Raw genomic sequence first — 22975 nt, 5'->3', positions numbered from 1 at the left:
CGCTGCGAGCCGGGCGCCCGCCGGCCCAGGGGGCGCCCCCAGGCCCGCTCCGACCGCGGCTCAGCCGGAGGGACGAGGCGTTTGTCCTTTCTTTCTTTAATGATGTTCTTTTTGCCAGCGGCGTGCTTCCTGCTTCTCTGCAAGCCGCAGTAGACGACAATGTGCAGGGGGGGACCCGAGCGCCGGCTTTTGTTGTTGTTGTTGTTGTTGTTCACTTGTAGGGCCTTGTGATGGGTTTTGTTATTTTTCTCCTCGTCCAGGGGTGAACTTTTCCCACCGCCCATTCCCTTCGTTGTCTTTTTTTTTTTTGGCCCGTCTTTGCTTTAGTCCTCAGTGGGCTTGCTCTGCTGTTAGCATCACCAGCTTCACGATTTTCTTTTTTTAATCTTTTTAAAACTGTATTTTCTTTGTGCTGCTGCAAACAGTCTTAATATCCATTCAACTCTCTTCCCTCCCCGTCTTTCTGCTCCCCCAACACCCCTTGCACACGCACTGGAACCTGGGGCCTCTGGCTTGGCTGGGCTCTTTCGGCTCCACTGGGAAAGAGGTGTTTTTGTTTTTTTTTTAAGGAAGTCCCTCTTTTTGGGGTGTGTGTGCTTGTGATTTGAACCGGATGCAGGGCATCTGTGATACTTGGATTCGTAGCTATTGACAGTGCTTTATCCGTGATGCGGAGATGGGGATGGGAGGGGTGGCGGTGAGGTTCCCTTTCACCGTGCCGAGCCCCCCTCCCCACCGTGGAGGGTTGGCATTTTCATTGTGTTTATGAGACTTTGTGTGTGGTAAACAGGGAGAGGACATGAGAACGCGTTGTGAGAACTCCGTTTACAGTGTTGCTCGTGACAGTTATGGTACTTTAAGACTTTCTCTCTCTTTTTTTCATCTTCTCTGTTCTTTTCCTTTGAGAGTTGAAATTGAAGTCAAGTTGTTCATAAAGAATGTATGAAGCTTCTCAACTTGAAACGTGTGTATATGTCACTCTTTTTCTGGTTAAGATCTAGGCATGGGTGTACTTAACATATTTTTTTAATTTACTTTTTGATTTTCTTTGGATGGTGACTTAAACCTGCCCAGGAGGGGGAACTTTTTTTCCTTTTTAAAATTTATTTTCCTCTGTAGATTTGAATACTTATCAGTAGGTTAGAGTTAACCTCGTTTTACAGATTCCCTAAATTTGTTCAGATTGCTGTCTAACTTTTAATTAACAGATTATCCATAAAGTGTTTTCATAATGAGCGCGTGCTAAAACAAATACAGTGTACTGTTATAGTTTTACATATTGAAGTTTCCAATTTGGGATTTAAAAACATTAATTTAAATAGTCTCTTTAACAGCAAACATATATTGATTTAACTGACTGAGCAGCCTGTGAATAATGTGACAATATTAATTATTCCTGAGATTGTCAGTGAGGAGGTTGGGTAATTGTAATGCTATTAAGGCTAATATTTTGTAAAATAAGAGTTGGGGACTTTAATGAAAACTTCTCTCTTAATTCATTTCCTTATGAATGCTATTTTAGAAGAAGATGATATTTCGTTCTGAAAGAAATCTTAGAGTACTCAACCCAACCCGGGTTTCCTGCAAATCTCTAATACTAACGTGTATTTTTTTCTGTTCAGATGAGTGTCAAATGCCTGAACACTTTGGATGGCGAAGCTACTGGGTCCCATAAACTCTCTGAAGTTAATAGGAGTTTTGCTGTCTTGAGAGAGTTTCAGAGCTTATGCTATTTACATAATGGGTTTTTAGTTAAATAGATTATATGCTGTAATGTTATTGTTTAATGTTTTTATTTGCAGTGTCCAAGAAATTTTGTGAGGCATTTCACTCATTGCACGTATTGCAGGTTTTCAATAAATTTAGATTTCCATTCCCAAGTTGATTTGAGAGCAGAACTTAAATTGAATCTGTTACTTATCCATTTTCAAAAGCATATATGTGGCATGAAAGTAGCTATTGGAGATGCTTTGGGAGCAAGTCGGCATTATGTGTATGGATTGAGTAGGTAATAACCAGAAATACTAACAAATGGTAATATTAAAAATTAAACATAATGACAAACATTTAGCATTTAGTTTATTCTTTCTATAAAATTTTTCCTAGGAGGGACTATATTGGGTATCGATATTCTGCTGTGCTCTCACTTTTGAGACTAACAGGAGTCTGTGAGAATGACTGTGCTTTGAAACTAAAACTATGAAATAGGAGTCACTTGGAACTTGGGTTATGTAGCTGAGTATCTGTGATTCCGTATGTGCTATAATGTCTACCGTGTCTTTTTTGGATTGTTTTGCCTATGAATTGAACTAAAAGGTATAGGCATATTTATGTAATGCCTTTGCAAGTACATAATAAACTAAAATGCATTCCTAGCAGTTTTCGCATTGTTGCACAATGTTTTCGTTATATGGGGTAGTTATGCCTAATTTTAAAAATAGTATATTATTCCCTCCAATATTCAGATAGTCTCGTACTCTCCTTTGGTACTCAAATAAAAGCTTTATAGACTTATAGGTTTAATATACTTTACCCATAACGATCAAATTTTTTTTGCCTTAAACAAATTTAATGTGGTAAATTTTTTAAACCATTAAAAATTAGCAGTTAAAAAAACCCAGCGAATCTCAAATCAAGATAGATTGAATGCTTTATTTAAATATTGATTTGTGTTACTTTTTGGTGACATTTTTCATTATTCTTGAGAAAGTTGACATGGTGTATGCTTTCCTCTAAACTTCCAAATGAAAAAATCAGTAGGTGGACTGTAATGATTTTGCTATTCAAATTTGAGAGAGAGAGAGAGAGAGACTGTGTGTGTGTGTGTGTGTGTGTGTGTGTGTGTGTGTGTGTGTGTGTGAGAGAGAGAGAGAGAGTGAGTGTGTGTACTTAAAAGGGTGGGTATGGTATCAGATGTGTGGGAAAAGTTTTTAAAAAACAAGAAAAAAGAAACTTTCCTCAACTATGTGATAGGAACGTACTTTGTTCCTGGACCCATAATGAGACTATGTTACAAGAAAAGACACTACCAAAGAAGGAAACTTAAATGATGAAGAGCCTGCTAGTTATTTTGTTTTCATGCTGAGTGTTAGACTAAAAAAAAAAATCCTCCATTTATTGTTACTTTAAAAATAAATACTTAGTTTCCGTAACTGAATTATTTGCCTTTAACTCTGTTTAGTATATGCTTGCAGTGGCCATCACAAAACAAATTTTAAATTGCTCTCTGTTCACAGGTGCATAGTGTTCCCATATTTTGGAAATCCAAGATTAAGTGGATGTGACTAAATCTAGCTTGTAAGGGACAGATGGCCGCTTTAAACAGGTGTCACCTTCGTTTCTAGTGCTTTGTGTTGGGACTTCCAGTGGTTCACAGAAGGGCTGTCTAAAGCAGGTGGCATCCTTTCCTTTTGTCATTTTAGCGTAATCTACATTTAGAGTTCATTATTTTCCCAGGAAGAGGGGCTTTTTTTTTTTTAAGTAAAAGTTTTGACCTACCGGAATCAAGATTAGGAACTAACATAACTTTTGCTTTTTAGTATCATTCTATTTTCAAGCTGCATAAGCTGTAGATCTTTTCGGAAAACATTTATCAGTTCTTAATGGTCATGGTAAATTCTTTTTGAATCTAGAAATAGCACTCAGGAGCACCTTATACACTCAGTAAATGAATCTAATTAATCTGAAGCAAAAAAACCAAAGCAGATTTAAATATGCTTAAACATGTGAAGTTAACTTTTCCCATTTTTTTTTGAACAACATTACTCTAGTTTGAATGCTATATGTGGAAAACGGGTGCTGTTTTTGTCGTTTGAATATTTGAAATATTTTCACGCCAGAACATTTTCTTGACTTGCTTCAAATGGCTGCTCTGTAGTTTTTAATGGTCTTTTTAAATGAAAATTGTCTTTAAGCACTAATGTTTAAAAATATGTGATGGAGTAAATAAAAAAAAAATCATCCTATTGATTTTTAAGGTTCATTTTTGCTCCGTGATTCTGTCCTTTTGTGGGAATTTCATAGATCTCATCACAGATGCACCAGAGGGTGCTGTGCTGTTTGAACATGAGATTATCATCACTAAGAATGTGAATTGATGAGAACTTTTATTTAAATAAAAGTGTTTAATTATATATGCATTCAAGCATCTAATAGCCTCATTTCTGTAGAGCTTAAAATTTAATATACTGTCTTCATTGGCAGTTTTATAGCAAACTCTGTTTCTCTCTTGTACTAATAAATATTAGCACAACATATCACAGTGTCAAGATTGATATCTGTGGCATCGTTTCAATGCTTATACTTGTCCTGTAGGATATATTGATTATCTTCTTATGCTGATATTTTAATCCTTGTCTCAAAAATTTAGTAACTTGAGAATCATAGTATTTAGGTGATAAGGCTTTGTCATCCATGCATTTGATATTATTGGCACATATCAATATATTGTATATTCTTGTAACATTTTCATATGGCATAATTAAACAGTGATACGCTTTTTTATGGTGTAATCTAAAAACCGCACCTGAAAAGAATAAATGGTTTCAGTAGTTATTAATAAAAAATAATAAAAAACTACTAGAGAATTTGGTTCCATTTCATGTTGGTGGAGTAGTGTGGTTTGTTTATTTAATTTGGCTTTATTATCTGAAAAGTTCTAGACTGTCTGTCTCTCTCTGTGTCATACACTTCTGTTGGGAGTGCTCAGGTTTTGCTTCACGTATCTGAATGTTTTTTCAGTGATAGTTTATTTAGGAGGACTGCTGAATCCAATCTTTTGGGTTTCTGGCATCATTGACTTTCTTTCCACAGCGGTATTACTCTAAAAGACAAATAGTGAAACTGTGATAGTATCTTCTTTAAGTAAGTTTAGGAAAGAAAGAGTTTCCCCATTATATCTCGTAAACTTTTTTGTCCTGATAATGGATGTATCTATACTGCTATCCCATGAACATTTAACTACAATCAGCTAGTTGTGATATTTTGTGAAAGTAACTTCATACTGAGGCATAGTACTTGTTGTGTTGTGATGCTACAAATACAGCATTACCAGAGAATAACATTATTTTTAAATACCAGTCTTGCTAAAATAGATTAGACATTTTTCTTTTTTAAAAAATCCCTAGTTTTCTAATATAATCCTACAGTTTTTCAGTTAGTTTGTGCCATTAAGATTTTAAAAGTATATTATATGCCAAGCTGTATTGTTTGAAAACCTTAAATAAACAATACCTTATCTTTGAAGTTTTACGTCTCATATCAAGGAACAAGATGTACTTAATGAAAATGAATCAGTTAAAAAATTGAAGTGTATTTAGAATATCCATAAGTGGTATATGTTTTGTTCTTTAATGGATGGGATAAGTATATTAGTTAAGAACACAGGCTCTGGAGTCAGATTCCAGATGAGCTTATAAGTAGTGTGACCATAGAAGAGTTATTTACCTTCACTGCACCTCAGTTTTCTCATCTGAAAAATAGGATCAGCAGTGCCTGCGCTATGGGGTTTTGTGCGGATTAAAGGAGATAATTCATGTAATGTGTTTTGCTCAGTTTTTGACACAGAATACGTTAGTATTGATTTGGCTGTTATCCTTCCTTAGGGAATACTGAGAAGATACTCATTCTGGTCTTTTTGCCACCTAAGAATCCTTTTAATAAAGTCCTCTGACCATCTCCTTTCTAAATGGAACCTAAGTTTTGAAAGACTTTACCCAGAAATTTATATTCATTAAATAATCATTCCCCGCCCCCCTTTAAAAATAAATCAAAAACGCGAAGTTGTCACAGATTTGGATTACCGTTTGAGATAACTGGTCTTGTCACCACACCGAGTTAATAGAATGCAAGCTCAGAGTTATGTTTTGGTTTTACTTTGCAAACCTTATTATAATGGACTCCTTTTACAACTCTTGTAAAACTCGCCTGGTCCAGGGATCTCAGACCAAGAACTTATGATGCAACGTTTCATAAACTCTTACACTTTTCATTGTTTAAGTTTTTTTTCCACATCTGCTATACCTGAATTAATCTGAAAACATTTTGAACCTTATTTATAAACTCTATATTAAATGCTGTCGTGTATATACTATACATATATGTACTTAATATATATGTAATAATAATCCAGTCAATTGTGTAAAGATGAGTTCGTTAAGAAATTATTAAACAATTTTATAACACACTGCTTAGAATTATATTATTTAACCCAAGGGTAGAAAAACACATGAAGTCACTTTTTTGTGTATCTGCAACAATAAATAATTTTGGAATAGTTTGCAAACCCCAATTTTGGGTTTTGCAAAAGCGCCTGGGGGCATTATCCAGTATAACATACAAAATGGAAATAGGAAAAAGTCAGCTTTGACTCCCTTTCTTTGCAGGTTAAAAATGTTTAAAGGAATGCTTTCAAGTTGGCTGTTACATCTAAAGTGGCTATTCAGTAATTTCTGTTTGTTCATGAGCATTTTGATTAAGAATGAAATACTTTTTCCTCATTTTAGAGTGAGCTGAAAAGCCCTCATCTTTCTCAAACTGGAAACGTGATTTATGCATGTCAGTTGAAGATTGACCTGATACTGTACATCATCGATTTTGCTGAAAGCATTCCGTATTGTACAGACTTTTAGCCTGCCTCCCTCATTTTACATGCCCCCAGTCTTCCCACTTCTGTTTAGTGTTTACTTAATTATATAACCCGCTTTACATTATTTTTATACAGAATTACCCCCAGCATATAAATTAGGCTGAGGCTCAGTTCAGCCGTCTCCTTTGCTTTCTTTCTCCAGTGAATTTGACACACATTTTTAAGAGTGGAAAAAGGCTACTAAATGTGACTTAGATGACCAGGTTATGTATTATTCTTACCATTTCCAGTCATCTCTTGTTTTCTTATGATTTCTGTCCATCCGACTGCCCTCTTGGACAAATACATATCCTTGTTCCACTAGTGATGTAACCTGAGCATGTTTTTGATCCAGAAGGTTCTCTTCCTAGTCCTGGCTAGGTCCTGGCTTCTGACTAAGCACTTTAGGGTTACCCCTCTAGTTGAGTACAACAATATTGTCTATCTCATATGCCTGCCTATTGCTGATGCTTAGCTTCTGGATTCTTTTTTCTCATTACATTCACCAGAAGCTGTTATACTTAATCAGAACTGCTTGCCTTTGCTTTACAGTGCCTGGTCAAGGCTTCTGGAGGTCCCTGGTGCTTCCTGTATAGGCAGAAATGGGGGAAGGAATCAGGAGCTGAGCCTAGGAAAACTAAGAGAATGAGGCAGCTGGCCTGAAAATAAAAGTGCATTAGTTGGTGAGAGGAGACAGATGATGTGGAAGGAGAGAGGGGAACTATCTGAGAAAGAAAGGACTTCAGAGGTGCTGTCCAAAGGAAGGTGGTGGTTGCAGACCGTGGAGTCACTTCCAACTCATAGCGAGTCCCTGTGACAGAGTAGAACTGCCCCCATAAGATTTTCTTGGCTGTAATCTTTATGGAAGCAGATCTCCAGGTCTTTCTCCCATGGAGCTATTGGGTGGGTTCTAACTGCCGGCTTTTCAAGTTAGCAGCCAAGTGCTTAACAGTCACACCACCAGGGCTCCTTCAAAGGAAGGTAAAGAGAAGAAAACAAAGGTTCTGTCCTGGTGCCCTGTCTTCGACTAACTGTAAATCCTTAGGCTAGTCACTCAAGCTCTAGGTCTGAGTTTCTCCATCTGTGAAAAGGGACAGTAGGGTTATATGACCTCCAAAGCCCTTCCTGGCTCTTGTCTATGATTCCATGGCAAGATTGGCCCCAGGAAAGGGAAGCATGCCAGTAACATGAACCAGGATTTACCATTTCCTTCACTGATGGTGTCAAAGGCTAGCATGTTGCTTGCCCCTTGCTTCTTCTAACGGAAGCAACAATGAAAGAAAACCCAGAGCCTGGATCTGGAGCAGTGACCATACCTATGACAAAGTCTCAGAAGGTTCCACCATTGCAGTGGACCCTGTGGGGAGCTGTGGCCAGGGGCCCTGATTTCCTCACCCATGTGGGAATTAGCTGAGTGTCACAGCTTGAGTTCCTGCCTCAGCCAGCCCCTCCACGTATGTGTGCCAGACAAGTGTCTGACAGTTGGGACTTCTGCCTTTTGCTCACTAATGAGGTATTTAAAACAGGACATAATTTCCCAAGTTATGTGGATATGCAGTTTGTCGAAGAGAGAGACGGAGACTGACCTAGCAAGCAACACTGTCTCTGGCCTCAGAAACAATCAGCATGTAGGTTTATGTTGATCTTATTTGTCAACATTTCTTCCCAGTTATAGAGACCTTGACTTTTTCCCTGCCTTCATGCTCTTCAGCTGATTTTTGAAAAGACCTGAAATCCTGCTCAGGAGTCTGAGCAAGTTCCCAGAGCCTTCAGACTACTTTGGGGCCCTGCTCGTATTCTGTGTTTTCCCATCAGTTACATTGTTACTTTTCTTTTTCCTGAATTTTGTTTATACTCAGATAAGCATTATTTTTATTCAAGTTTGGTAGCAGAAAACTTATGGCAGTTCTGCTCTGTCCTACAGGGTCGCTATGAGTCGAAATTGACTCGATGGCAACGGGTTTTGTTTTAGGCAAGAAGTAGGCACTTTCATATTAGATTTACTTTAATGTTAATTTGGTGAGTGGACTTATCAAGAGTCTAGAGCATGGCAGGCTAGGAAAGGAAACATTTTTGCATTAGTTCTAGATAAGATATATTCTGCTATATCTCAGCTCTTTTAGCAGTCTAATTGGGGAGTTTATAAAAGGTTAATAGGTGGTAAATACTATTGCTTTTTCTAATTATATTTGAATGCTATTTTTTATTGAGTAATGTAAACATTTTTCAGTTTCTGAGCTACCTTTCAGAGGTAACTGCTTGATAGCATTGCAGTGTAATAACCACCATCCTTAAAAACGTATCGGGTCCTCTTCAGTGACCCTCAGAATTGTTCTCCCTAATGTGCAAAGCCATTTTAGAAACTCTGTGCTTGGTAGTTAAGTTTCTTTCTCTTCTGCTTTAGTTGGGGTGGAGACAAGATTTGCTGGAGAGAGATAGGGAGAAGCGGACACATTTAGAAATCATATCCTTTTTCCATTGTTTGATACCAGTGCATTGCATACTCTCCATAGTTCATTCTCCCGGACTGTGGATTTTTTTTTGGGGGGGGGGGGTGCTGGGAGTGAGGTAGGGGGCTGGGGCATGGGGATGAGAGAGCCAGAAGTCACTCAGGTGATCCAGTACTCTTCCAGATCTCTTTCCTTTTGTGCTGTAGTATTGTGCAGAGTACATATACTTCTGTGGGGATAGGTATATTGTTACTTTATCTTTGTCAGTGATCCCTTTTCTCCTAAAGAATGAGCGTATCTCTGTGTGCCTGGCCCTTCTTATACTAGTGGCTGTGAAATTATCTTCTCTTTTGAGGATCCAATTTGTAATTTAGTTGTGCACAAATATTTAAAAGTAGGAATAAAAGAAAGCAATAGTGAGAAAATCTCGTTCATACGCCAAATAGTGGAAGCAATGCCTTAAATCCATTCTGCATGTTGCTTTGGATAGATGGCTATGTGGATCCATTTTTGCAGTAGAACCTAGGTTTTTCCCCTGCTTCTATTGATGCTGATGTTTTAAAGATCCAAAGAGTATAATCTGTCAAATCAGGCTTTCACTGATAGGCATCTGATTATATCTGATGACAGTGTTAGACATGAGTTTTAATGAAGTGTCAGCTTAATGGCCATTAATAAAAAAGCATATGAAAAGATATTAAGTGATCTGAAAATCACCTTTACATCTTTAAATGTACAATATTGATTTGATGTGCCCCGATGAAAACCCAAAATGAAAAATTCATACCCAAAACGAGATAAAGATTCTTAGGTTCACAGCCTGATTATATTCTGTGCTTCTAAAGGGCATTTAAAAACATTTTGTTTAAAAAAATCACTTTGCATATCCTTAGGGTATACTCACATTAAGAAAAAATGGAATTTATCTTAGATATTGTGTGTGTGTGTAGACCTTTAGAAAATAATTTTAATTTACATTTTACTTGGTGCCTTAGAACTTCTGTCCCATTTTTGCTTACTAGTTTTTGCTTTATACATATCCTGGAACAATATTTGGAACATTAGTATTCCTGCCTCTGTTCTATTTTCTTTAAAGAGGGAAAGATAATTAGAGAAAATGTTTGATTTAAGTTCTTTGAATGACCTTCATGTGATTTTGGGAACAGTTTTTAATAGTCCCTCATATTATATGATGGTTTTGAGGCCACCTTTAGTTAACAAAGACTGTGAATACTGACACTGAATTATACTTAAAAACAAAAATTGTAGTTCATTCCAATTATAGTAGGTTAAGATACTGTGCTGCTGGGTCAACATTTGCTCTGTTCCTTTATTTTTAGAAGTCTGTCGCGTTTGAAATATAAAACCTTTTAAATAACATTGAACGAGTAGAGCTGTATAATAGATGTGGATTTATATTTCAGCCAGGGTTTGAGAGCCATATGGCTTGGAGATGAGGTGGGATTTTTCTCTCTTTGAACTTGGAAGGAGATGTATTTCAGTGTTTTGATTGCATTAGGCTTGCTTGAGCATTTATTGGCGTGGATGGAAATGGAAGTGACCATGGACGGGAGCTATAGGTCAGTCATTTGGGAGAGAGGTCATTGTATGATGCTGATCCTCTGCTCACCTCCCGTCCTGCTGTCCTTGGGAAGCTTTGAGGGAAATGTTTCTCTCTTGGATGATGTAAGTCTCTCTATTAAATTGTGCTTTTGTTGTTGTCCATCGAGGTCTGGAACTCCCCAAATCCTATGGCACAGTTTTGTGCAAGCTGAGCTTTGGGAGTTCTGGTTTACCGACCTTGGAAAGAGTGCCAATAGATGGCACACCGTGCCTTGATATGAAGGGATGTGGTAAACCAAACCCAAACCCACTGCTGTCTAGTCGATTCCAATCATAGCCACCCTGTAGGACAGAGTAGAACTGTCCCATAGGGTTTCCAAGGCACTAATCTTTACGAAGCAGACTGCCACATCTTTTTTCCACGGAGCAGCTGGTGGGTTCGAACCACCAACCTTTTGGTTGGCTACTGAATGCTTAACCACTGCGCCACGAGGGCCCTTTGGAGTGGGTAAGAGTGAGGGAAAATCAGGGCTTGGTCAGAAAAACTAGTTAGAAAAACTGGAGTGTGAACAGTGACTAGTATAATGTAGAGAAAATGGAGGGTCATTTTAGGGGCTGGATGAGAAAGCTCATTTACCATAATCATCATATCTATTAATGCTATTAATGACATTATTTCTAATATTTGATTCAAAAACATTCTAGTGGAGGCCTAAGAAATGATTGAAAACGTTAGTCTGTAAGCCTATACTTTAAAAATCATTGCCTTTCAGCTTTCTTTTTGAATGAAGAATTAGAAGATTTAAATCAATGTGTATTTATTGCCAATACAATTTTGGTTAATTTAAGAATCCTGAAATGGCTCAGATTTCCACTGGGATTTAAGGAGAATCTTTAGAGAAAAGAGAGAAGTGAGGTGTTAGATACAAATTACATATTTCTAGTTATGTGGGCATATTTTTTAAGGTTTCAAATTGTAGACAGCTGTAAGAGTGCCAGAGATGATACTTGTGTATCAATGAGAATAAATAAAAAGGTAGAAGGAGATACTGAAGAATGAATTTAGATGAAATTAGTGGAGAATTTGGAAATAAAGATAACAGTAAGGTAAGATGTCAAATCAAAGTATGACCAGTGAAATAATTTGTTAGATGATGAACAATCTTTTTTTTTTTAACCTTACTATTATTTTAACTAATAGGGGTACCCGATGGGCAGATTGTAGTTACTTTCTTTATGGGCACCACATTTGTTTCTTTATTTCTTGGAAATATTTACAGTAAGCCTCTGGGACCTTTGACTGTAGTATGTGGGGTTTGACTATTACTAAATGTTGTATATAGAAAAACATTAAATTGAGAAGTTGTGGTAGGTTTTCTTGTAATTATTTTATGATTACAAAATAATACAGTATTAGCATCCAAAATAGACAAAATTGAGATATCTTATTGAGATAGCTTATCTGTTAGATAGATCTCAAGCAGTCTACATCTGAGAAGCCAATATATAGTCTAAAACTGTGTAGCCCAAACATATGTCTTCTTTTTTTTTTTTTGACAGGTAGTAAAATCACTATTAATGAGAAAACTACTCAGAGAATTTTAGTAATTCTTCTAAAGTTACTAAGCTAGTAACTAAGAGCAAAGCCCAAATTTGACCCCAGATTACTACTCTGTTCAAGTCCTTCAACACAATCCAATATCGTTCCCACAATATAGAAAAGACAGTTCAGAAGATAAGGTCATACCATTTGAAAAGAAAACAAAGAAAAAATCCCAGAAAGTCCTGTGTGAGCCAAACAATTTATTTGCTGAAAGAAAGTTAAATTATCTTTTTTTCATGTAACTCCTTTATGTTGATGAAAAGTGATAGTTAAGGTTTTGTTTCCCTTTTAATTTTTATGAGTTTTAAATTTGTGGATGAAATGTTTAATTTCTTTTAGCTCTTGGTTTTTATGCATTTTAAATTTAGTTAGATTTAGGATCCAGTTTTTTAATTGAGATCTAATTATATACAGAAAAATTCACCTTTTTTAGTGTACAGTTCTAACATATAGATTCTTAAAACTTCTTTTTTTTTCCATTTTGGAAAAACTAACATTGGAGTAAAAAGAATGGTGTAATGAACCTCCATGTACCCATCAGGAGACTCTGAGTGGTGAAAATGGTTGAGCACACTTGACTACTAATCAAAAGGTTGATCGTTTGAATCCGCCCAGAGGTGCCTTGGAAGACAGGCCTGGCAGTCTGCTTCTGAAAAGTCACAGCCTTGAAAACCCCATGGAACAGTTCTACTGTGCATGCATGGGCTCACCATGAGTTGGAATAGACTTTGAGGGCAACTAACTGCAACAATAATATGTACACACCACACAGATTTAACAATTAGTTCCTTCTGAGAGTCCCTGGGTGGTGCAAACATTTATCACACTCAGCTGCTAACTGAAAGGTTAGAGGTTTGGGTTCATCCAGAGGCACGCTGGAAGAAAGGCCTGGTGATCTCTTCTGTAAAATCAGCCATTGAAAACTGTATGGAGTACAGTTCTACTCTGACATGCACGGGGTCGCCATGAGTCAGGGTTGACTGAATGTTAACTGCTTCGTTATTGTTCTTAAAGCTATATAATCTGAAATCCTTTGTTGAAATAAAATTAAATCCTGATCCTGTGTTGCTTTGAATAAAAATTTAAACCTAATATTAAGAACAGACTTAATGTAGACATGAAACTTATGTTTAAGACAAGATATTTAGGACTGATTTGTCTTCCCTTTGCTTCCTCGCCACCCAGCATTTCTAGATCAGGAAGCTTGTTCTCAGTTGCTGGTCAAGTCTTTTAATAATTCCAGGCTCCTCTCCTTGAAACCTGCCCTGTCATTAAAGGGAGCAAGCGAAAGGACAGGAGCCCACGTTTGCAGGACACGGGGCAAAAACTGCAGATGCACATCTCAGAGCTGGAGCAGGGTTAATCTTTGTAGGTCGTTGTCTTCACTTGTCTGCTGGTACATTTGGGTAAATAGGTATGAGCCGTTTTGTGGTTGATAAGGGAGGAGAACCAACTGACTTCTGGAATATTCCCTTCAAAGTTAGCTACTTGGTTAGTGAGATACACCAAAGTTGTTTGTAGTAAAACATGAAGGAAGAGTGATCCATTGGTAAGGGCTAAAAAATTATAGCCTACACTGATAATTTACAACATCATTTAGTGCCAGTTTATATTTTCCCATTTATTATCTTCAGGGAATCAGGAGGTTCTCTTTGTTTCTTTCTTTGATTGAGATCAGACAGGTATGAAAGAAGCTCATTTTCCAGTGCTAAAGTCCAAAGCAAAAAACAGCTGCCCCCCAAAAGCAAGCAACCCTGTATTTATGTTGGAAACTCTTCTGTAATGAGCAAACTAATATGTATAACAAACAGTGATTAATGGCATTTTAATAAACCACAGTATTTAGACCAAAATATTCTTATTTAAGAGCTGATGTTTCCTTGTTGTTTTAATCTAGTTAAATGCTTAAGGCATGAAGAAATAAATACATTACGTTAAATAGGGCCTGCATTTTTTAGTTTATGCAACATAATTGTTAAACTTCTCTCTTACCCAAAAGGTTCAATAGAAAGGTAAATGTCTTAATAAAATATTTTAGGGCAGTCTTTTGAAATATTTCTGCTACAGAGTAACTGGGAACTGAAGAGTCAAGTGAGACAGAATAACCAAAGTGATCTACTAATTAAATGATCTTATCCCATAACTAAGCTACCATTTTTTTTCTCACAGGGTTATATTTAATTCTTTCTGCTACTAGGAAACATCTAAGTTAAATGATCCTGCATATTAGACTTTCATATATTTAAGCTTTCCAAAAGTGGAGAGAAGATGTGTGATGTACACAAGACAGCACCAGTATAAAGCTTAATCAGCCACACAGAGTTTGAACAAAACATAGATGTAACCCTGCAAAACAAAAGAGCATGGGATATACATATTAATTTTGATAATATTTATAGAAGACTTTGATACGAATTGGATCCCTAGTGGGTGCAGTGGTTAGGAGCTCGGCTGCTCACCAAAAGGTCAGCAGTTCGAATCCACCAGCTGCTCCTTGGAAACCCTGTGGGGCAGTTCTACTCTGCCCTATTATAGGGTTGCTATGAGTTGGAATTGACTCGATGTCAGTGGGTTGATATGAATTTAATATGATATCAGTTTAAATGTTATTTGTAATATATTTTCTGTGCTTTTAGATACCTTATACTTAAGTATAATTTTGCTTTTTAATTGTTTTACATCCCATGTGTTATCAATAGAACCACAGGCAATTTTATTCTAATATTTAAAAGTTGTTTTTGTTTTTTTCAAAGACTACCACAGAGTTTATGTTAATATGATATAATGTGAAAACCAGCTATTTTCAGTGAAAGAATAATAATACTGGTCTACTTCTACATTACAGTAACTGCCCAATAGCAAACAACTTAATACTGTAATTTGGAAGGACCCCATCTCTTTATGTGTAAAACCCATTGCCATCGAGTTGATTCCAATTCATAGTGACCCTATAGGACAGCAGAACTTCCCCATGGGGTTTCCAAAGCTGTAATCTTTCTGGAAGCAGACTGCAACATCTTTCTCCCATGGAGCAGCCGCAGGGCTTGAACCCTGACCTTTTGGTTAGCAGCGGAGGGCTTAACCACTGCACCACCTGAGTTCCTTGGTCTAATACTAGTATCACATTAATGTGAAGATAAAGCTCTGCTTGGATGAAGAGGTTATAACTAGTCTTCTTTTAAAAGCTCCCATTTGTACACTTCAGAACTGGAAAAGAGAAATGCCTAATTATATTGCCTCCAAGTTTACTTGAAAACTCATTTAGAATTCAAAAAATGCACATACTCGTGTTAGGGAAAAGCTACAGCATAATAAGAAATTAGAAATCAAGAAAATTTTCGTATTTTCTGTGGAGCAAAAAATTATGACATCAGTAAATCAGTTTGTAGACAGTGTCTTAGTTCTCTAGTGCTGCTGTAACAAATACCACAAGTGGGTGGCTTGAACAAATAGAAATTTATTTTCTCACAATTTAAACCCGTTACCACTGAGTTGATCCTGACTCATAACGATCCTATAGGACAGAGTAGAACTGCCCCATAGCGTTTTCAAGGCTGTCATGTTTACGGAAGCAGCACTTAACCACTGTGCCACCAGGGCTCCTTCTTTATGTGTTTATGTCATAATCAATATAGTTAGTGAAAAAAAATTCTGAGGCCTGGCCTAAGCCTCCTTACATTTTTGATGAGGGTAAGGGTGATTCTAATCATTCTAAACCCACCGCGGTTGAGTCGATTCCTACTCATAGTGACCTTATAGAGTAGAACTGCCCCATAGGGTTTCCAGGGCTGTAAATCTTTATGGAAGCCAACTGTCACATCTTTCTCCCTCAGAGTGGCAAGATTGTTGTAAAATCTAATTATTAATTTTTGAAATTTGAAACATTTGCTCCTGTGGGCCACTCTCTGGCGGAACAACTGCAAAGCATTGGCAGCTGATCCAGTGGTACAAGCTGAGACTTGCCCAACCGGGCTTGAAAGGTGTTGCACAGCTATTAAGTGAAAAGGAGCCAACAGAATGCGCATGTGAAGAGGCTGCCCTTTGTTCCATAACAACCAGAAGCAAGAGTGGCAGCCATGTCATTGTATGACTTCTTATCTCCTTAATCTGAGTTTTTGGAAGGAGATATTGTTTACCGATTAATAGAATGAGACTGTACAGGAATAAGTAACTGCCAAGATTTTGTCTTATTGTTTTATATGTGTGTGTGTGTTTTAGAAGTCAGCCTTTGAGGTCAAATGAGCTTAGTTTTGGTATCCTTTGTGATAAAGATGGAATAGTTTGAGCACTAAGACTGTTAATTATTTGAAAGACTACATCTAGAATAGTCCAAGAAAATGACAAACTCCTAAACTTTCCAGTGGTAACCTGTTGTTCTTGCCAGCTTCATTTGTGGTACCAAATCTGAAAGGATACACTTATATAAAACCAGAGTAGGTTTCCTGTAGGGGAAAACCACTTGTCATTTACTCTTAACAAGATAAATCCCCAGGGGAAAAATCTTCCTTGTAAAACTGTTCCCTTTGGGTTTATCCTCATCTTCAGTAAAAATGGAGCTATGATAAACAAAGGTATGATGAAATATTAGTTAGCTCTTGCATTTTTGCCTAGAAGTTCCTCATTCTTCATGATTTATTATTAATTTTTATTTAATGCTGCTGTTTCATTTGTTAAAAGAGTCTCAGAATACAATGCATTAAATTGATTTTGCTATTGCTAATTGAAAGTTTTTTTTGGTGGAACGATCTAATTAATTTACTTTTATATTAAAGTGTATTCCTCATATGCTAACCCATGAATATATGGGCCCATGAAATAGAATGGAAAGTACAAATATTAAGAGATTGCTAAATACTTCCAAGTCTTAAACTGAGATTTGAATACAGGTGCTGGCTTCTAAGATTTAGTTACCAGAATGACTAAATACTATACTACCATATTTGTTGAATATAAAGAGGAAGAGTCTAAAATATTGAATGGAGACTTAGTATCTTAACGAGTTAATAATTAAGATACATTTTAAAGTGTTTCTAAATATGGATTAATAGAATCCTCTAAAAAGAAAATCTTTGGATTTTTTCAAAGAGCTCAGAGTTTTATATTTCTTCGGATCAGAATCTTTCAGGATTCCTCATTGCCTGTTCAGCATATTAATTTAAGAAATATTTACTGAGTGCCAGGATGTGCCACAAGACTACTTGTAGGCTTTGCTGGTAGGAAGCTTTCACGGCCCCTCACAACTATGGTTTCAAACTTCAATTTCACCACTCTGTGACTTTTCTGTCTAGATTGTTTTCAAAAAGTATTTAATGGCATGAATTTATGAATTTTGGATATTTCTTCAACTATAGCATCATCTAGCAGGCAGTAGATGTGGGCTGATATTAATCAAGGTCTCTTTTCCTCTTACCTTTTCAAATGATGTTTTGTTACTTGACTCTGTATGTATGTATTAATTTCATATATATGTATATACATAGGCAATTCTAGACTTCCTGGGATTTCTTTAATGCCTGGGAAGACTAATTTCTTAGTTTCGGAAGTTTTGATTTTGTGGTGAAGTAATCTTAACCTCGCTCCAGAGTCAAGGAGGTACCCCCAGTTTCTATGATGAGCTTTGGTGTGCAAGCTGATTTTTAATTCTTATAGTCATTCATTCACTCATTGAGCAAATGTTTGCATGTACAGTGTGGGCCAAGCAGTGAGGGGGATACAACAGTGGGTGAACCAGTCGAATCTCTGCCTGTGAGGAGCTCATGTTCTAACAACTGGGCGTGAGGGAGAGAGAAGATATGAGTATGTATTGTAACAAATGACTATCGTGCTATGGAGAAAAGTGAAGTAAGAGGGGGATAGAGAGGGCGGCTGATGGGAATGGCCAGGCTTGCAATTTTAAGTAGGGTAGTTCGGAAGGCCTCACAGAAGGCAACATTTGAACAAAGACCTGAAGGAGGTTAAGTTTCGGATATTCCTTCACATTTAACTTTATGTGTTTATAGTATTGATGCTAGCCTTCCTTCCATACTGTAGAATCCTAATTTTTTTCACATCTGTCCTCACATAATACATTTCTTTGCTCCCCCTTCATCATTTTTTATGTGCCTTTCCCTGAATATGTAACTTTTTTATCTATATATATTTTGAGGTGTATTGACCCAAACTATGGATTTCTGTAAGGAAACAAGCAGGTTAAGAGACCCTTTCAAAAACTACGTTTAGTTTTTTTTTTTGAAGGGGTAGATATGTGTTAAATTCTTCAAATCTACCCTACGTGTTTCTAAGTTGGAGGTACTTAGAAACACCTGTAACTGTCACTAAAATATATCCCGAAAAATTGGACGGATTTATACATGAAGTGTTTAAAGTAAAAGTCACAGTTAGTAGGTAAATAGGATTTAGAATTTGCCAGACTGCTGGGTTGGTTGGTTATACCCTCAGTTTGCTGCTGTGGATAACTGGAGAAAATCTTCACTCCTGATGGCTTCTATGACCAAAATGGACTTCAGTGTCTTAGAAAATGGGACACTAGAATGGCACTGTTTACATAGCATAGATGTATCTGTCATTATTTAGTCATCTCTAATCAGGGATTTATGGATTGAATTTATTTGTAAAACTTTGTATATACAAAAAGACACAAATGAGAGGTTATTTAGACAAGTAAAAGTTACTGGTGGAGGCAAATTGCCTTGAATTCTGTTATTTTGACAAATATGCTGATATTTTTAGAATGAGATTTTTCAATGTACTAATGTCAAAAATATATTTTCCATTTCAATTCAGTGTCAAAAATTCAGCATTATGTGCCTGTCATCCATTATGAAATGTACGGTTTGACAGTATTTGAGGCTATTGTACTGTATTGGAATACTCAAATATGGAACAAAATATAATATGCATATTTTTTAAAACATATTTAAGTTAGGGAAATAGAAATTGGTGTGGAACCTTAAAAACAGGCTTACATTTCTCTATTTGAGCTTACATAACTATATATACAATACTTCTAATCTTGGTTTCTGTCCTTGAAGGTGGGTTGGATGATTATACTTGCAAATATGCCCAGGCTTTTGTGTCTGAAGTGAGTCGGCTGTGCTCATATTTTAGCAGCCTGTAGGCCAGAGTCTCTTGGACTTGAGTAACTGGTTATTTCTGACATTGAAATAAATAAATAGTTAAACCAAATGTAGTATCACTAATTGTTTGCTGCACCACCAGGTTCATGAAAAAATGTGTGAGTTATAGGAGACTTTGGAGGCATGGAGCCTCCTCTCACGTGTCCCCTCCCCCTTAACTTTTTATTAAGGAAAAAATGTAAACACGTACAAAAACAGAATGATGAATTTCCACGTATCCACCACTCTGCTTTTTAACGGTTAACAACAACTGGTCAGTCTTGTTTCATCTGTGCCCCTTCCCTCCACCTGCCTACTTGTTACTTCTCTCCCTTTTTACCTGTGGAAAGGGACCCAGTGATGGCTGAGGGCTGAGTCAGGGTTAGCACTCACACTTCCCGTCAGTTCCTCTGCTTTATTACCATGCTGTGTCCCACCCCTCCATAACAGAGGGATGGATGAAAAAAGTCATCGAAGAATAAAGTTTAGTTCCCAGGTAAGTATCATTTGAACTTTTGAATTGTGAACTTCAGTATTTCTGGCCTCAGATTTTGAGTTGGAATGAAACATAATCTTTCCAATTTAGTACAGGGAGTCCCTGACTTCCGTCATATTGGAGTTGTAGATTTACGGTGAACCTCACTTATGTTTGTTCTTTTCTTTTTTTGTACATTTTATCATTGGTAATATGTTGCAGCTCGTAATTTGCTGAGTTATCTTAGATGTTCACTTGCAGATGTTCAATATGATTTACTGTTGAAAACATTGTTGGATTTATAAAGATACTGATAATAAAAGACAATAATAATGAAAACTAAAAAAAAAAAAGAGGTATTTGACTTATGTCAGAACTGACTTATGATGGAATTGTTGGAATGAGTTGTCGAAACAGAACCCCTCTGTAAGTCGGGGACTACCTGTATAGATTCCGCAAAGACCTTTTCCTAGTGCTCTGTGAGAAAGTAACATTTGCTCCTTTATTAAGATGGTTTCTTTTATGTCTTCTAAAGATTTCCTATGTGTTTTTCTCTTTCATCAAAAATTGTGAAATATCTGTGAGTTTTTTGGCATTCATGATGTTATGTCCCTGAAATTATCCTTTGGGTTTTCGGGGTAGTACTTCAAGATGCTTTTTCAGCATCCTCAAAATGCATTTGGGAAAAAAAAATTTGATCCAATACTGATCTTTTTCAAGTTTTAAAATCTGTAAAACTGAGTAATAGTAGTTAGAAGTAAACGTTTTTAATTTAAAAAGTTGTTTTTCAGTATTTTTAACTGTGATATCACTCTTTTAATCAGTTTGTATTACTTTTAGTAAATTTTAATATTAAAAAAACTTTAACTACAGACATCCTTTGTACATCAGCATCCTTTTTGACCTTGGCTAAACAAATTGTAGAAATAAATTGGAAAAAACATATATTGGCAAATATCTGTCAATAGAAAGGAGAAGTTATGTTAAATTTATGAGTCTCATAATGATTTTTTCTTTTTCTTTTTAATTGGAAAGGTATGATGACTAATAAAGAGAATTCTAACCTGTAAGTCATCTGTTACCAACCCTGATTATGTAATATATCAGAAAGCTTACAATTCTTGATAAAAAGTTATCGAAATTAAAAAAAAATCAGAATTCAGTTTTATTCAGCAAACTTTATTGATCCTTGTCTTTTAAGGGAAGTGGGTATGTGGAAGTGATCAAATATGATAGACAAGTCCAAGAAAACTAGAATTTGCAACTAGAAAAGAGGCTTTGCTCCTTGGTTAGATAAGCCATTCTCTATGGCTACATAGTCCTGTAGTTTCTGTTAAGGATACCACACTTTATAATTAAATTTAGAGAGTGTAGCTTTGGAGACACAAGGGCCGATGAGCACCAGAAGCACTCTCCAGTGACACTTTGAATTTTGTTTATTTTTTCGCCATTGTCTTTTAGTTAGTGCTTAACAGGATCCTCAATATTAATGTAGCATGTTTAGAACTTTGATTTTTTCAGATCGGATTCTTTTAGCATTGTTTAATACACTTGACTGTAATTGGCCAAATATTAAATAACTGCATTGAATGTTAACACATTTGCCTGACACATACAATGTGAACCATATACTCATAAGTAGAACCTAATTTTCGTAACTTTATTGACTTCTGTGTGTATGTTTGTGTGCATACATGCCCATGTGTCTTTCAGCGTTTTGCTCTTGTTTGGAAAAAAATATTTTCCATTTCTTTTAAAAATGTTTTCATACATTAGCCCCTACAACTTTAGAATTAAGCTAAAGTTCTCTCATCCTAAATGAGAAATGAAAACTATTCAAATTACTTCTTTGTAAAATTAAATGGAGTGGAGTCTTCAAGTTACTAATAACTTGGTTGCTACATCCTAAGTATCTATTCGCATCGCTTTAAGAACAGTTCCCCCCAGCCCCCCGCCCCCAGTTGCCTTCTTATGAAGTAAGGGTGGAGCAAGGAAAATAAAGTTATTGAATATAAAGTTTTCGTATTTGTTTTCTCCCTAGCATTTGTAAAATGAATCATCATGTCTCTTTCTGCAAATATTCTTTCAATCACTCCCTTTCTAAGACGTTCCTGTTTCTCGTAGCCATTCTTTCCCTTGGCCCCTTTTCTCCCTCTGAATTCTTCTGTTCTGCTCTGCTTGGCTTTACTCACAGGTTGTTTCAGTTCTCAACCTTCTTAACCAACCCAGTCTCTCCTCGCCTCACCCTCACTTCTTTGGTCAGATGTTGCCTTGGCTCCTCTCAGCTGCTTCAGCTCTCCTTTATTCCTGGGCTCTTCGTCCTGTTTTTGGATAGTTATTCCACATTCCTCTGTTGGTTGCTTCTCGGTAGTTTTAGACAAATGCTTAATTTCCTTTACTCTGCTTCCTATGATGTGTAATGAGAAGAGGAAATAAAAGGAACCATTGAAGGAAAGATAACCATGGCTGTTTAAAAAAGACTGAGGTACTGCATTTGACAGATTACTTAAAAAGTGCCCCAGCTCAGAGGAGTTGGAAAGAAGGGCTAACTGTTGCCATGAATATAGAGAAAATATTCTCTGACTTTTTTTAAAGTTTATTTTTAGCTTTCAAAAGTCGCAGGTACTGTTAATAGATCAAAATATCCTTGGAAAGTTCTGGGTAGATTTCCACAGTTAAAATGATTATTGTTAAATCACGTATTATTTTCCTTTATCTGTAGTCTTTGATATTTTATGGGAAAAGACAAACTTCGTCTCTTAAAACACTATGAAAAAGACCTGTCATAGATAAGTAAGTAAAAGTAAATATAATTTCATCTTTTACAGGAGATAGAATTCTTCCCTTAACATCTGGCCACTTTTTAAAATTCCGTCTGTTTCACAAAATTGCAGTACCTTACTTATTAAACTACTCTTCTCATTTACAGGAAAGTAACGCTGTCTAATTGTAGTGAATTTATGGGAATAATGGATAATTTAATCTTTAAAGTTACATCATTTACATCTGATAGGATGGGAGGTATTTTAGATTTAATGTAAAATCACTATTGACCAAAAGGGATGAAAAGAAAAACAAAGAATAATCTGTTTTTATGATAAAAATTAGAATTTCTTCAGTTACTCAATGATTTTTTTTTTTTTT

Source organism: Trichechus manatus, unplaced genomic scaffold, assembly GCF_000243295.1.
Source record: "Trichechus manatus latirostris isolate Lorelei unplaced genomic scaffold, TriManLat1.0 scaffold00025, whole genome shotgun sequence".
In the NCBI taxonomy this organism is placed as follows: domain Eukaryota; kingdom Metazoa; phylum Chordata; class Mammalia; order Sirenia; family Trichechidae; genus Trichechus; species Trichechus manatus.
This window is presented reverse-complemented; position numbering follows the sequence as displayed.